Source organism: Hyperolius riggenbachi, chromosome 2 (genome assembly GCF_040937935.1).
Source record: "Hyperolius riggenbachi isolate aHypRig1 chromosome 2, aHypRig1.pri, whole genome shotgun sequence".
In the NCBI taxonomy this organism is placed as follows: domain Eukaryota; kingdom Metazoa; phylum Chordata; class Amphibia; order Anura; family Hyperoliidae; genus Hyperolius; species Hyperolius riggenbachi.
This window is the reverse complement of record NC_090647.1, coordinates 48,404,609-48,420,820: the sequence shown is the minus strand read 5'-3', so window position 1 is coordinate 48,420,820 and position 16,212 is coordinate 48,404,609. Positions and strand designations below refer to the sequence as shown.

Here is a 16,212-nt window from a genome sequence, read left to right as displayed (position 1 = left end):
CATCTCGTTGACCATCTCTATTAGTGACATAGCTACACATCAGGCTTTATTCTTACAGCATAGATGTTATTTAGTATATATAAGAGATTCCTGTGTACACATCATATATACAGTCACAATCAGATATGTATATCTGACCTTAAAAATACGGGGACTGCTTTATTGAAGCAGCACAAGTAACTAATTTTGATTGGTTTATTTCATTTTTGTGGACTAAGCACAGCTATTACTGTATATATACTGTATATATACATTATTTTTAATGACTATTATCTGAGAAATAGAACATTTTATCATATTTTCTATTTTAATTACAGTTACAAATTCATTAGGAGTTGGAGTCGGAGTCGGTGCATTTTTTCCCGACTCCGACTCCAGGCACCCAAAATTGCCCGACTCCACGACTCCGACTCCACAACCCTGGTATTTATAACCCCTACCTCTACCGTCTATTCCTTCTATGCCCCTTATCATTTGTACATGTTTGTAGATTTGTGTTTTAATCTTTAATTTACTTTCCAGCTGTAATTACTCAATCTATACTTCAGTGAAAGATATAAGTTTAGATATAAAATAAAAAATTGAATCATTAATCACCTTCTGTGTTGTACGCAAGGCTAAATTATTTCCACCTGTGATCAGCTGTAATCATTTTATTATTATTATTTAGTATTTTTATATAACTATATTTACCAATTTAGGGGGAAGGCAATTAACTTCTTTGTATGTAATTGGGATGTGGGAGGAAACCAGTGCCCGAAGGAAACCCACGCAGACACAGGGAGAATATACAAACTCTGTACAAGATTCAAACTGGGGACCCAGCACTGCAAGGCAAGAGGGCTACCCATTATGCCATCATGCTGCTCATTATTTGGTTGGTTAAACATAAAAAGTTATTCATGAAGCATTCCAGTACTTGGTAGTGTAACTAAGCAAACAATCAACCATGGGCGGCATGACACTGTGAAACGATCTCAGGGATAACGTTGTAAATAGGCACAAGTGGAAAGTGTTTGGGATACGTGGACCCTTACCAGATAAGCACACCCCTCCAAACTCCATGGAAGAAAATGGAGGGAAATGGTCAAAGAAGCTACCAAGAGGCATCTGGGAACTTTGAAGCAATTGTAGGAACTCATGGCAAAGAATGGTGACTATGTGCATATGGCAACAGTATCACAAGCGCCCAATTATGGAATATTATTTGAGGAATATGCTACCTACTTCTGTTGTTTGAGGGAACATTTTGCCTAATTCTGTTAGACAGTCATTGGAGAAGGGCACTGTGACTAATTAGATTAGGGGATGGGGCTGCCCAATTATGTTGTGTGTGTGTGTGTGTGGGGGGGGGGGGGGGGCGACATTGGCCTCAATTCACTAAGATCATGCTGAAGAAAACTTGCCACCACACAGTGAGAGTTATCTTATCTCTTCATTCCTTAACCACTTCAGCCTACAGGTGTTTCACCTTCAGCACGCAGACACTTTTCCCCTTTCAGCACTCCTCCCATTCATTCCCCAATAACTTTTTCACTACTCATCACACATAAATGATTTATATCTTGTTTTTTTTGCCACAAATCAAGCTTTTTGTGAGCGATACTTGTTTTCAGTAAATACTTTATTTTCTATGCATTTTATAGTGAAAAACATTCAATTAGACAGTTCAAGATAACAGAGCGAGTGCACACCTATGCCTTAAACATCCCAATACATCAAATTACAGCGGTGCATCATCCGGATGAAAATAGATATAGATCATAAGTAGCAACTGAGAAAGAGGTAATCCAGGAGCAACTTCGCCATTCCAGTATTCAATAAAACATCCAAAACTTTAATGCTATTCTTTCAGTAAAAAATTCCCATAGGTAAAAGACATCAAAAGGCAATACTTATCAACAAGAGGTAGTGAAGGTGGTGCGGAGGCTGGTCGACGATCGTTTCGCCCCTCAATGAGGGCTTTCTCGAGACCGTATACGGTTTGATGTCTTTTACCTATGGGAATTTTTTACTGAAAGAATAGCATTAAAGTTTTGGATGTTTTATTGAATACTGGAATGGCGAAGTTGCTCCTGGATTACCTCTTTCTCAGTTGCTACTTATAGTGAAAAACCAAGGAAAAAATGAAAAAATACACTATTTCTCAAATTCCATCCCCTATAGTTTTAAAATAAACAATATTACTATAGATAAAATACACACATTTTATTTGCCCATATGTCTTGGTTATCACAACATATAAATTATGTCCCTAGTACAAAGTATAGTGACAGTATATTGTTTGGAAATAAAGGTGTATTTTTTCTATGTTGTGTTTTTTGTTTTCTCATTGTACACTACCAAGGATTAAAAGTCCTTATTTGCATAACTAACAGGAATACGCCCTCATGGCATACATATTTACAAAGCTGAGTCCCTAAGGTAAAGATTTATGTATTCTTTTTTCAAATCTGTCACTTTTTGGGGGTTTTACAAGTGTTTTATTTTGGTACAGAGTTTATGAAAATACCAATATTATTGCTTTTCATTCACTTTGGCAGTTAGAAAAATTGACATGAAATACGCCTCAACTTTCTTACTGCCCAAATTGTATTCTCTTGCTTGTCACGGTTAAAATGATACCCTATATACATAATCGCATAGCATTTTGGGCTCACAGCACACTATTAACCGCAAGTAGCGCCAATGGATTTTTCAAAGCCATTTTTTTCAACAAATGCAGCAATGTCATTCTTTCTTAGCAACGCCCATGGAGTGTCAGAACATTCAATACATGTCATAAATGTTACCATTCTGAAAATTAGAGACCCAGGCCTACTCAGATATACATATTTGGTAACATTGGGACGTATGCGGTTTTGCTGAAGTTGCACCATAACTCTGAAAATTGCATTTTTTAACAGTTTTTTCCAGTTTGGCAGTATGAAGAATTCACATGACATAGGCCTCAATCCTAAAACACACCAAATTCTATTCTAAAGCTTTTTACGGTTAAAAAGATACCCTATATACATAATCACATAGTGTTTTGCGCTCACAGCACACTATTAACCGCAAGTAGCGACAATGGATTTTTCAAAGTCATTTTTTTCAACAAATGCAGCAATGTCATTCTTTCTTAGCAACGCCCATGGAGTGTCAGAACATTCAATACATGTCATAAATGTTACCATTCTGAAAATTAGAGACCCAGGCCTACTCAGATATACATATTTGGTAACATTGGGACGTATGCGGTTTTGCTGAAGTTGCACCATAACGCTGAAAATTGCATTTTTGAACAGTTTTTTCCAGTTTGGCAGTATGAAGAATTCACATGACATAGGCCTCAATCCTAAATCACACCAAATTCTATTCTACAGCTTGTCACGGTTAAAAAGATACCCTATATACATAATCACATAGTGTTTGGGGCTCACAGCACACTATTAACCACAAGTAGCGCCAATGGATTTTTCAAAGTCATTTTTTTCAACAAATGCAGCAATGTCATTCTTTCTTAGCAACGCCCATGGAGTGTCAGAACATTCAATACATGTCATAAATGTTACCATTCTGAAAATTAGAGACCCAGGCCTACTCAGATATACATATTTGGTAACATTGGGACGTATGCGGTTTTGCTAAAGTTGCACCATAACTCTGAAAATTGCATTTTTGAACAGTTTTTTCCAGTTTGGCAGTATGAAGAATTCACATGACATAGGCCTCAATCCTAAAACACACCAAAATCTATTCTACAGCTTGTCACGGTTAAAAGAAAACCAAATGACAATGATGACAAATACAATGGAACTTACCATTGGACGTCTAGCAGGATTGAAGAAAAGTCAGAGGTCAGAAGTCAGGTGTCAGAAGCCAAAGCAAATTGGTGGGTCAGAAGAAGGGAGGGGTCAGCATAGTTCATTCCAAGCATGTGGCTAAAGTTCAATTTGGAAGCAGGGTCCAAAGTTCAATTTGGCAGCTTGATTATGTTTCTGGGCTTCTCCCAAGCATCCAGTTTCCTCCAACACCTCAGAAACACATTGGTAGGCCAAATGGGAGCTTCTTAAGGGACAGTAAAAGGCCAGTAAAATATGTCCAGGTTTAAAAAAAATATAGACACCCCCCCCCCCCCCCAAAAAAAAAAAGGAAGAAGAAGAAATTAATAATGTGGAAGAGTGTGGTATGTCCTGAAGCAAGTAGCAACGCATAGTGCTGGGGCTGAGGGGCAATCCGGGCAAAAATATCTGGACTCCCTCCTCATCTTGTGTTTCACACACACTCTGCATCTTCTCATAGGGGTGGCTTTCACTTCATTTGGGGGGATCAGGGCAGGAAAGTGTCTTTCTTTAAGTCTGAGGGTATTCTCCAAATAAATCGGATCGTTTTGCTGAGCGATTTGGGTAGGGCCAAAAATTAGAGACTTGTGGACTTTCTCCTGGAACTGCACAAAGGTGTCCCTTCCGCCTGCTTTTGCATACAAGACAAATGCGTTCTGCATTGACACCTCCAGCAAGTAATAGGCTATCTTCTTATACCATGCCCTCCGCCTTCTTCTTAGCATATAAGGAGCCAGTTTTTGGTCTGCCAAGTCCACTGCTCGCATTTTCTTGGTGTACTCCACTACAGCCTGTGGTTTTACAGTTCCCTCCCCTCTTGACGAGGCAGGAACGGTGGCCTCACTGTGGATCGTTGTTAGGATCAACACATCCCTCTTGTCAAAGTATTTTAGTGCGAGGAGTTCGCCACATCTGAGGCTGTAGGACTGTCCTCTATGTAGTTTTTTGTTCAGTACCTGTAGTGGGAGGCCTACACGGTTGGATCTAACCGTCCCACATGCTCCAGTCTTGGCTGAGTACAGGAACTTAAACAAAGGTACACTTGAATAAAAATTATCTACATAGAGGTGGTACCCCTGGTGGAGATAAGGGGTTAAAAGATCAATAACAATCTTCCCACTGGTGCCAATGTACTGTGGGCACCCAGCTGGCTGTAAAGCGGAGTCCTTGCCTTCGTATACTGTAAAGGCGAAGGTGTAGCCAGTGCCACTCTCACATGCCTTGTACATTTTTACCCCATATCTTGCCCTCTTGCTAGGTATGTACTGTTTAATGGCAAGTCTACCATGAAATGGTACAAGGGACTCGTCCACTGCAATGTCACGGTCTGGGGTGTAGAGATCTCGAAATACTGCAGTAAGGTGGGTCAGCATGGGCCTTAACTTGAATAACCTATCATGGGCAGGGTCAGTCCGTGAAACATGGTTGGTATTATCATTCAAATGAAAAAATTTAGATAGCAAGTCAAATCGCTGCCTTTTCATTGTTGCTGGGTAGAGGGGCGCGCTATGATAGAGGTCCTTGGACCAATACATTCTCAGCTGTGGCTTTGTTGTGACACCCATGCTGAGATTCAAGCCAATGAAAATTTTAAATTCGGGCACGTTGGTGGGCTTCCATTTTGTCACAGTCCAGTGGGTTGGGTTTTCAGCTAAAAATTGTTCAGCATAGAGATTAGTCTGCTCAACCATATGCTGCCAAAAGTCCACCGTAATAAAGAGCTGGTACAGCTCAATGGGTGACAGATTGTCAATAGGCACTGACACACCAGGAGTGGCTGTAAAGGGTGGTATATTGGGCACCTCAAAATTAGGGGGTGACCAAGTGCCATTAAGGATATGATCTGGTACCGGCTGCCTGCGAGGTACCGATGGCCGCTCACCCCGTCTGCTGGCTCCCCTCTGCCCAGTGCTGGTGCTGGCTGCTGTGGTGTTGCCCGCTGAGACCCCAGCTATGGCCTCTGACTGTCCAGTTGGTTCCTGTCTGCTGGCTCCTGTCTGCCCACTGCTGCTGCTGGCTGCTGTGGTGTTGCCCGCTGAGACCCCAGCTATGGCCTCTGACTGTCCTGATGGTTCCTCATCAGGGGAATCAGGATCATCCCAACACAATTGGTGAGATGGCAGCCCTCCGGACTCTGAGCTTTCAGTACCTGAATCAGAGTCGCTCGGAGGGGACCACTCGCTGCCTGAGTCATCCCCAGATTCCTCACTGCTGCTCTGCTCGCAGAAGGCGACTGCCTCCTGCAAAGAAAAGCGCCTCCTCGCCATACTAAAAAGAAGAGATAGAAATAAAAAGTAAGAAGAAAAAGAAAGAAATAGATTGTGTTTTTTTTTTTTTTAAAGTGACAGTTTTTTTTTTTTTTTCTGAAATAGATGGATAAAATAGATAAAGAGTAGATAGAAGGAAGATAGAAAGAGTATATAGAAAGAGTAGAGAGGGTGAAAATACCCAAAAGTTAGGAAGGGAGGTTAGAAAGAATAAATGGCAAGGAGAGGGAGGATCAGGAGATAAGGGGGTAGATATGGGGTTAAAATCAAGGAATGGGGGGCAAAATTTTAATATAAGTCCTACCACACTGCTGCAGTCTCTCTCTCAGCTCCTGTCAGCACAGATCACTCACAGAATCTGTGATGACAGAGAGCTGTGAGAGAGAGAGAGGGAAACTTTGTTTATAAACATTTAGCAGAATGTACATTGTTACTGGCTGTAACAATGTGCATTCTGCCTGTAAACTCATCTGATTGGTTAAGGGACCTGCTGGTCCCTTGAACCAATTAGCGCTCTGTCGGCTGGGCTGTGAACGAGCGGCGGGTGCGTGCGCATGCGCGCGCACCCGCGGAAATAACGCTGGACGTACTTGTGCGTCCATTTAGCCCGCAATGCGCCTATCTGGACGAGCAGATCCGTCCAGATAGGCTGAAGTGGTTAAAGAGTAACTGTTAGCCCAAAAAAATCAAATTTAAATCTCTATTGCAATGTGTTAAATAGTTTGTAAGGGAGCCAAAAAGGCAATGCTGAAGTTAAAAAGCAATCTAATTTTTTTACTGTGTGGCTATCATTCATCCTTTTCTCCAAGCTCCTAAGGAGGACGCAAAGCCGCATAACAGATACTGCAGAGCATGCAGAGCATGCCCATGTCTGCCCGACCCCCCTCTCCCGCCCAGGACCAGGTGCCGATGTCTGCCCGACCCCCCTCTACCCCCCAGGACCAGGTGCCGATGTCTGCCCGACCCCCTCTCCCCCCCCAGGACCAGGTGCCGATGTCTGTCCGCTCCCCCCCCCCCAAGAGCCGATGTCTGTCCGACCCCCCAGGACCAGGTGCCGATATCTTCTCACCCCAAACAGCTGACACGGAGAGAGAGCGGGAGCGGAGTACATCTACACACTTCCAGCGCCGCCACCGCAGAGCAGCCGCCGACGAGTCACATGTGAGAGAATCATGAGCAGGAGAGAGATGCACGGCGGCGGCTGCTCTGCAGTGGCGGCGCTGGAAGTGTGTAGATGTACTCCGTTCCCGCTCTCTCTCAGTGTCAGCTGTTTGGGGTGAGAAGATATCGGCACCTGGTCCTGGGGGGTCGGACAGACATCGGCTCTTGGGGGCGGGTTGGGGGGGGGGGCGGACAGACATCGGCACCTGGTCCTGGGGGGGGAGAGGGGGTCGGGCAGACATCGGCACCTGGTCCTGGGGGGGAGAGGGGGGTCGGGCAGACATGGGCATGCTCTGCAGTATCTGTTATGCGGCTTTGCGTCCTCCTTAGGAGCTTGGAGAAAAGGCCGAATGATAGCCACACAGTAAAAAAAATTAGATTGCTTTTTAACTTCAGCATTGCCTTTTTGGCTCCCTTACAAACTATTTAACACATTGCAATAGAGACTTAAATTTGATTTTTTGGGCTAACAGTTACTCTTTAAGTTACCTCCTCTGTAGTTATTTTCACATGCAGTTAATTAACAGCCTGTCTTTAATTTTAGAATTCTGGAGTTATTTTAAGGATTGAGGAGTTAACTTTAGATTTGCCTGAGGTAAAATGTTTCCTGAATACTACATGTCTCAGCACCTTGGTGGTAACTCTAGAAACGTTATTAAAGAGAGGAGTTAAGCTTAGTGAATTGAGGCCAATATCCGTTTCTTTAGAACAGGCTTTCTCAACCAGGGTTCCCTGGAACCCCAGGGTTCCTTGAGGACTCTGCAGGGGTTCCTTGGCATTTTACCCCATCGTGGGGGAAGTATAATAAAGCACACTGTAATAGGTGGTACTGTAACAAGAAGCATTAATTTGGGGGGTCAGGAGACAGTATAATGAGTGGCAGTGTAATAGGAGATAGTGAAATTAGCAGCCTAACCTACTTAAAAAGACACTGAAGCGAAAAAAATATATGATATAATGAATTGGTTGTGTACTATAAATAATTACTAGAAGATTAGCAGCAAAGAAAATATTCTCATATTTTTATTTTCAGGTATAGTGTTTTTTCTAACATTGCATCACTCTATAATATGTGCAGATTACACAACACTCAGCATTCAAAATGAGTCTTTCAGAGCAGTCTGTGAAGTAATGAACTCTCCTCTAGCAGAGGAAAAGTAAACAGTTCAATTACAGTTGAGATAATAAAAGTCAGATAACAGCCCTCTCCATGACTAAGTTAGTCGGAGAGCTTAATAGCTTTTTTGCATAGAGATAACAACTGGAGTTTCTCAACTCTTCCTGTACTGGAAACAATTAGACTGATGTATCTGATCTTAATGTTTTTTTTCTTAGCTGTACTACACATACAAATCATGATATCATCATTTTTTTTTCGCTTCAGTGTCTCTTTAAAGACCATGCCTCCTGAAAAATAAATGTAGGGGTTCCTCGAGAACAAAAAAATTGATTGCAGGGGTTCCTTGAGATCCAAAAGTTATTTACAGGGTTCCTCCAAGGTAAAAAGGTTGAGAAAGGCTGCTTTAGAACATAAGTAAAGACTCTCCATTCAGATCTATTTGTTACTAGGGAGGGAGGCCCTCTGGCTAATTGTCTCATTTAGGTTATTTGAGAGCAATCTGTGAGTAATTTTGTTATGTGAGCGTACTTTCTAACTACGCTAGTCGGGTGAAAATTGTTGTTTCGGGGATATGCCTGATGAATTATGTTCTAAAATTCTAGCAGTGGCTTTTGTGGAAAGCAGTCAATGGCCTCAATTCACGGAGCTTTATCAAACGTTTATCAAACACTTTATCAAACGTTTGATAATTTATCTTATAGGTAAAATCTCATTTTAAATTCACTAAGGTTTTATATATTTATCGAATGTTTTACCGATAAAACGTTCAACAAATATATAACACCTTAGTGAATTAAAAATGAGATTTTACCCATGAGATAAATTATCAAACGTTTGATAAAGTGTTTGATAAACGTTTGATAATGCTCCGTGAATTGAGGCCAATATATTGTATATTTCATCACATTCTGTATGGCCGTACTCTAGCTAGGACCTTACTGTCTCTTTAGAGGGAACTTCATTCAAATCATTGCTAGGAGGGAGTGGAGGTGTTACTTGTGTCTAGTTACAGCCCTGCATGGAAGGAAATAATACAATCGCTCCTATCCGGATATCAAAACGTTATGCTGCAGCTGGAGGTATCCTACTCCACAATAGGTCATACGATATGCTGAAAACAACCTCGGCACTCACAACAATGTAGATAACTCTTCAGTCTAGTTTTCTATGCCTGAATCAATCAGATTCTCACCTGCAGTCACTCAGTGCTCAAAGATATAAATGGTCATAAGCAGGGCTGTGGAGTTGGTACAAAAATCTTCCGACTCCAACTCGGACTCCAACTCCTCCGTTTCTGAAACCACGACTCCGGGTACACAAAATTGCTCAGACTCCGACTCCTTAGTCTAATACTTAACAGGGCTGTGGATTTTGTACAAAAATCATGCGACTCCGACTCCCGACTCCAACTCCTCAGTTTCTGAAACCACGACTCCGGGTACACAAAATTGCTCAGACTCCGACTCCTTAGTCTAATACTTAACAGGGCTGTGGATTTTGTACAAAAATCATGCGACTCCGACTCCCGACTCCAACTCCTCAGTTTCTGAAACCACGACTCCTCGACTCCGACTCCAACTCCGACTCCACAGCTGGAGTCCGACTGGTCATAAGTATGTCTCAACCAGGATTCCTTCAGGACTTTGTAGGGGTTCCCTGGCATTTTTCCCCCTTGAGGTGAGCTGCCTCAGCTGGAAGGTTACGAAAGTTTCAAAATTACATCTTCAGCTTTTGAATGCCTCTTCACTCATATTCTACCGATCCTGAATTCTAGCTTCCCTACTTGTTCATCACTGGTGCAATGGCCACAGGACTGTTATGACACATTACATTGGTGATAACTAAAATGTGGCATGTGAGGTGCCAGGACTAAGGATGTGTGAACACCAGATGCAACGGAAAAAGAGAAATCAAGTAAATACTATCACCGTATAACTATAATGGGGGGGGGGGGGGGGTAATAACAGAGTGCATGAAATGAGTGTCCTGTAGTGGAGAAATATGGAATGGGGACTATTACAATAATAAAGTGTTTAACCTCACCCACTTTTAATGACCAATACTACTATAATTAAATCTTCTCACCCTCTGTTAATTATTATTATTATTTAGTATATAGCACCAACATATTATGCAGCGCTGTACAGAGTATATATAGTCTTGTCACTAACTGTACCACAGAGGGGACTCACAATCTAAGGGCTGGTGCACACCAGAGCGGTTCTGAAGCGTTTTTTAAAACGCTTGCAGGGGGAAAACCGCTTGGCTAATGAAAGTGAATGGGATGGTGCAAACCAGAGCGGTTTGTTTTTTCCACAAACGCAAACTCGGGGGCTGCAGCATTTTTTAGTTTTCTGAGGCGTTTCTGCCTCAATGCTAAAGTATAGGAAAGTGGAAAACATCTCTGGTGGAAAACGCTAGATTAGGCGCCGGATCGACTCCCGCCGCGTCCCCGCTTGTCCGCGCGGATCGGTTCCCACTCGTCCCCGCTGGTGCTTCCTTATCAGCGCTCGATTCCCTGCCATTGTACGCCGGCGGGGATCGAGCAGCATTATCGGACCGTGTATCGCCAGCATAAGTCTCTGATTTGCTAGCTAGTCATGATCATGTGCAGGATGTGATCACAGCAAATCAGAGCTTTGCAAATCTATCAGCTGATCAACCAAATCACATGCTTCTCCATGAGTTCTCCTAGACACGACCATCACTACAGACAGGGCCGGTTCTAGACTTTTTGCTGCCTGAGGCAAAGTTGTGAGGATGTGCACTCCCCCCCCCCCCCCCCCCCCCGATTTGGAATGATCACACAGCATCCGATGATTTGCACAGCATGTTATACAGTAGCTGCAGTGCGAGTTTTGTTACCTAATGCTATTATTCCATGTAATATTTCTGCTTCATTTAATGTTCTCAGTCAGCAAGGGAGCATATGCAACAGCCTGAGACATGACATGCTGCAGCTCAACACAATAACACACTGGCTGGCTGGCTGCGAGTCTGACAAACAAATTGCTCACCCTCAGGCTGTCCTCCATTCCTCCTTAGTCGGGACAGCAGTGCCACTCCCTCCCTTCTGTTGTACAAGTCAAATGAAACACTGCTGCTCTCTTTCCTCCTCCCTCCTCACTTATTGACTCCTCACACAGCACAACAAGCTGCTTTCCCCAATGATGACCTCTTCACCTCGCTCTCCTCTCATTTTTCCTCCTACTCTGCATGCTGTTAGTGTAAAAACAGTACAAACACGCTGTCCCTGTAATCTCTGCACCTGATGCAAGTGTTTCACCTTGCTTCATGAGAGAACCAGCCCTGACTACAGACCAATATGCTGGAGCAAGGCTCCACAGATCAATACTGCATCAAACAGTATAAAATTTGCAGCTGCAGCAATGTCAGTCACATTAGATCACATCTAAGCTGTGATCTGGTCTAATAATAAATTGTACCAGAGGCAAATACAAAAAAAAAAAAAAAAGGTTAGATGCTTACCTAGTAGAAGGAAGCCTCTGGTTATTTCATAAGCTTGCCATCTCCTCCTCAACCCCACTGTTGCCACACATGGACCCTCTGAATACATCCGACAGGAGCTTGTCGGACATGTTCTCATGGCCGTGCTCCCCGCCGTGTAAAGGCCCGTACACATGCCTGACTAGGGTGGCCAATAACGACCGCCTCAGCCGATAGGCGTGTGTACAGTGCATGGATCAATGGAGATAGAGACAAGTTTCATCAGGCACTGCAGTTGGTTCACATTTATTCAAGATTCAAGCATAGTGTGAGCCACGACATGTGGATTTGTTTCATTCAAAGGTAGGTGCCAAAGTCATTAACAGACAAATAGTGCTGAGATGACAGAAATTAAGATGTCCTACCATATCAGAGGGTGGGTGCAGGGCAAGGAATAGGTAGCCTAACAGCCGTTTTGCGCGGCAGTGCTTCTTCCGAAGCTGATCCACGCCATTACACAGCAAACACTGGGTTATATTTCCTGTATCACGTGTTAGGGGCGGGTTACGCGATGACGAACGCGTTAACTCCAAAAAAACGTATGCGTCAAACAGATAGATACACGCCCCAAAAAGACGTTGTCCCGATAAAGCTTCACACAAGCTACCCGTCAGCGCAGACCATGCGTCCCAATATGGAGCGCACGCTGACACGTAACTATGTACGCAATTAAGCAGGAAAAGATGACGTATTCACCATCTTAAAGGAGTAAATTCCTCCTAATTGCAAAAACACTGCAATGGCAAAAAAGTGGCCACTTGAGTGGCTGTACTAGTGTACAAAAACTCAAACGTGCACGTGGAACGTGAAATTGCATAACACTAAAAATGCGAAAAAGGGAAGGAAGGAAAGCACAAAAATTTAGGGCATTTGTACAGCGGTGGACAACCCATGAGCGATCCGCCTGAAGGATCAACTCACCCCCGCGACAGCCGATCACAATGTCTATGAGGCTCCCTCGCCCACCGCGTGACGTCACACATGCACCTCTGTCATCCCTCCACCACCCTGCATAGCAACAAAACGCTTCGCCAGCTACATAGCTGACAGGCATCTGTACAGGCCGGCCAGTGATGTCACCCTAGGGGATCAGGTCCCTATCCCCGATGGGTCAAGAGCTGTGTACGCACCCTATAGTGGCTGTGTGAGTATGGCCACACCTACACACTAAGCAGAAGCCACACATCCACTAGTGACTCCGTGCTACTGCGCAGGGGGGCATGCTCGCGCTGATGCAGTATGGCCACGCTCATTCACAAAGAGGGCGTGGCCATGAACTGTCAGTGGGTCCCCGGGTCTTGAGGAGGACGTGGGAAGTCTTGGGAGGATCCACAGACTTCCTTCTACTTAGGTAAGTATTACACCTTTTCTATTTTTATTCGGCTCTGGTTCACTTTAAGTGCCCCAATGTGGCAATCAGTATCACTTAGATATTGATCATTTACCACATCTACTGTATTCTCACCTTAAAGCAGGGGTTTCAAACTCGCGACCCGCGGGCCATTTGCGGCCCTCGATACAATATTTTGTGGCCCGCTCCGGCAAAAGCTTCATTATAGTTCGCTTCAGTGCTCCCAAGTAATCCGCCGCATCCCCGCCGCTAAACAAGGGCTGCAGAGCCCCCACATCCCCGGGGGCAATCCGCCGGCATTTCCTGGAAGGGGCAGAGCTTTCAGCTTCAGCTCTGCCCTTCCTGACGTCAATCGCCACACGGATCGCCGCCTCTCCCCGCCCCTCTCTGTGAAGGAAGAGTGAGAGGGGCGGGCAGAAGTCAGGAGGGGCAGAGCTGAAGCTGAAAGCTCTGCCCCTTCCAAGAAATGCCGGCGGATTGCACCTTGGGTGATTTGGGGGCTCTGCAGCCCTCGTTTTGCGGCGGGGACACGGCAGATTACTTGTAATCGGAGCACTGAAGCGAACTATAAGGTAAAATAGGCAAAATAGGTCGCTTCAGTGTGCATTTGATTTTGAAATAAAAATCAATGCAAGGGACGGTGGGGGGGGGTCGGGAGTTGCTGATTGTGAAATCCTTTATGTGGCCCAGCCTCATCCTGACTTTGCCTCCTGCGGCCCCAGGTAAATTGAGTTGGAGACCCCTGCCTTAAAGGGATACTTAAGCCACCCAAAAAAAGCAGTTTAATTTACCTGTGGCCTCTTGAAGCTCCCTGCAGTCATCCTGTGCCTGTACAATCCTTCCGCGACCCTCCAGAAAGCAGCGGAGACCCCTCAAAGCTGACCGGCTGTGGCCAGTAGCAGGCTACGGCGCATGCACAATCCCGAGTCACGTGCACCCTGATCATGCTTTCTTCGCTGGGAGCATTCTGCGCATGCGCAGTAGCGATTGTCCCGTACTTCGTATGCACAGAACACTGCCATGCACCTGGACGTGATGCAAAGGCCTGTGGCAGGCAGCTTTCAGGGGGTCGAGCTGCTGGCCAGAGGGTATTAGATGGACGGCGCGGGCACAGGATGACTGCAGATGGCTGCAAGATGCCCCAGGGAAGCTAAAACTGTTTTTTTCCTGACTTTAGATTTCCTAACACACCTGCATAAAATCTCTTTCAAAATTGAAACCTGGTGTTTACAGTCTGTTCATAGCACATAAGAAACACAACACAAACAGAAAAAAATGCATTTCCGTGTGCGTAGCCCTCGGTTAGTTTTTTACAACAGTACAACAATTGGATTTATAGCCAATTTCTAAGGCCCCGTTCACATCTAAAATCGCAAAACGCTAGTGATTACTGCTAGCGTTTTGCATGAGTGATTTTTCTGCAACCAACGCGAAAAAATCACTGGACACTGTAGTGTTTTGGGAACGATCGCGATTAGCAGTTCAATACATGCTAATCGCGATCGCTCAAGAAACGCAGCCAAAACGCTGCATGTAACATGTTTGCGATTATCGCCAAACGCCCGCCGATCGCAGCAGTGAGAACACTGCCATAGCTAACCATGTGCTAAGCGGTTTTAAAAACCGCTACCGGTTTGCGGTAAGTGGGAATCGTGCGATTCCCGCTCAAGTGTGAGTGGACCCTAAAAGATAAATGTTTGTGTTGAACATAAAAGTGCAGAAGTGAAATGACTGCAGCACAGAAGTTTACCCTAATCCCTAGCATCGCTTCCCAGGTTATAAAACAGGATACTAAAAGTTAAGAGCAAGATGAAAAGTTCTGTCTGATCTGCACAAGTTATTAAAACTCTGTTTACCTCTGTGAATACTGATAGACTCACACAGGCAAGCCTCTCCCTCCCCTGACCCTGTCTCCCCTCCACACACACGTTCTCCTCTATGTAGCCCCATTCTCAGCTCTCACCCGTCCTGTATGCCCGATGCAGGTAGTGCAGAGGTGTCTCAATCCAGCCTCGGGAGCGCGCCCGTCTCTAGGACGCGCAGGTAATGTCCAGGGGGTTGCTAGGCATGACGTCACCTGCGCGCACAAGAACAGAACTTTTTTCCAGTGGGAAGAGCTGGAGGGCGGGAAAGTGCCATAGGGGCGTGGCTTATGAGTTCGGCCGAGTAGCTAGCTGCCCTGCTGCGCGCGCACTGTGTATGATGAGACGTGCCCGCGCACCAGCCGATCCTGAATCCTGTAGTCTACTCTAGTTTAGGTCACATTCTTTTTTTGCCTGTTTGCCAGTATTGAAAGCAAGCCTTGTTCAGGTACTGTATATGCCTACTGCCTACTCAAAGCATTTACCCATCTCTCCTGCTGCACAGTGCAGTTTTGCCTTCTTAAAATAAATTATTTTGCCTTTTTAAGGGCTCATTCACACCTTTTTCAAGCGTCGGCAGTTTTGAAAATCGCTTGTGCAATGATTCCCTAGGACTTTGTTCACATCTAAAATCCAAATCTATGATGCAAGCGTTTTGATCTTTTGCACTTCTTTTTCTCCACCCGGGGCTCCACTGCGCGCTACGATTTTGTGTTAAGCGCTTTTGTAGAGCGATTTGTATTTTCACTTCCTGACGCAAGTCGAGAAGTGAACTCTTTAACCCCAAAAAGAATAAATACAATGTATTACCCAAATAACATTTTTAATTAAAAAAAAAAAATTACAATTAAAAACAAAACATAAATAGGTAGTTACCTAAGGGTCTGAACTTTTTAAATATGCATGTCAAAGGAGTATATTAACCAGTTTAGCCTTCAGTCGTTTTCACTTTATGCATCCGAGCAATGTTCACCTCCCATTCATTAGCCTATAACTTTATCACTACTTATCACAATGAACTGATCTATATCTTGTTTTTTCCGCCACCAATTAGGCTTTCTTTGGGGGGTACATTTTGCTAAGAGCTACCTTACTGTAAATGCATTTTAACAGTAAGAAT

The 16,212-nt window shown here is 44.3% G+C and overlaps 1 protein-coding gene across 3 annotated transcripts in view; it reads right to left on the bottom strand.

The window, feature by feature from the left end:
* Positions 1–16,212, bottom strand: part of CCDC81 (coiled-coil domain containing 81) — a 73,129-nt gene that overhangs the window by 52,756 nt on the left and 4,161 nt on the right. Inside the window, exon 1 of one of the 3 annotated variants that reach the window (XM_068266770.1) lies at positions 15,194–15,336. The exons of 1 other annotated variant lie outside the window; for it this stretch is intronic. The gene's annotated coding sequence lies outside the window, so the exon portion shown is untranslated. Of the gene's footprint in view, positions 1–15,086; positions 15,154–15,193; positions 15,337–16,212 lie in introns of those variants that run through there. One more of the 3 variants, XM_068266771.1, reaches the window with a different exon arrangement.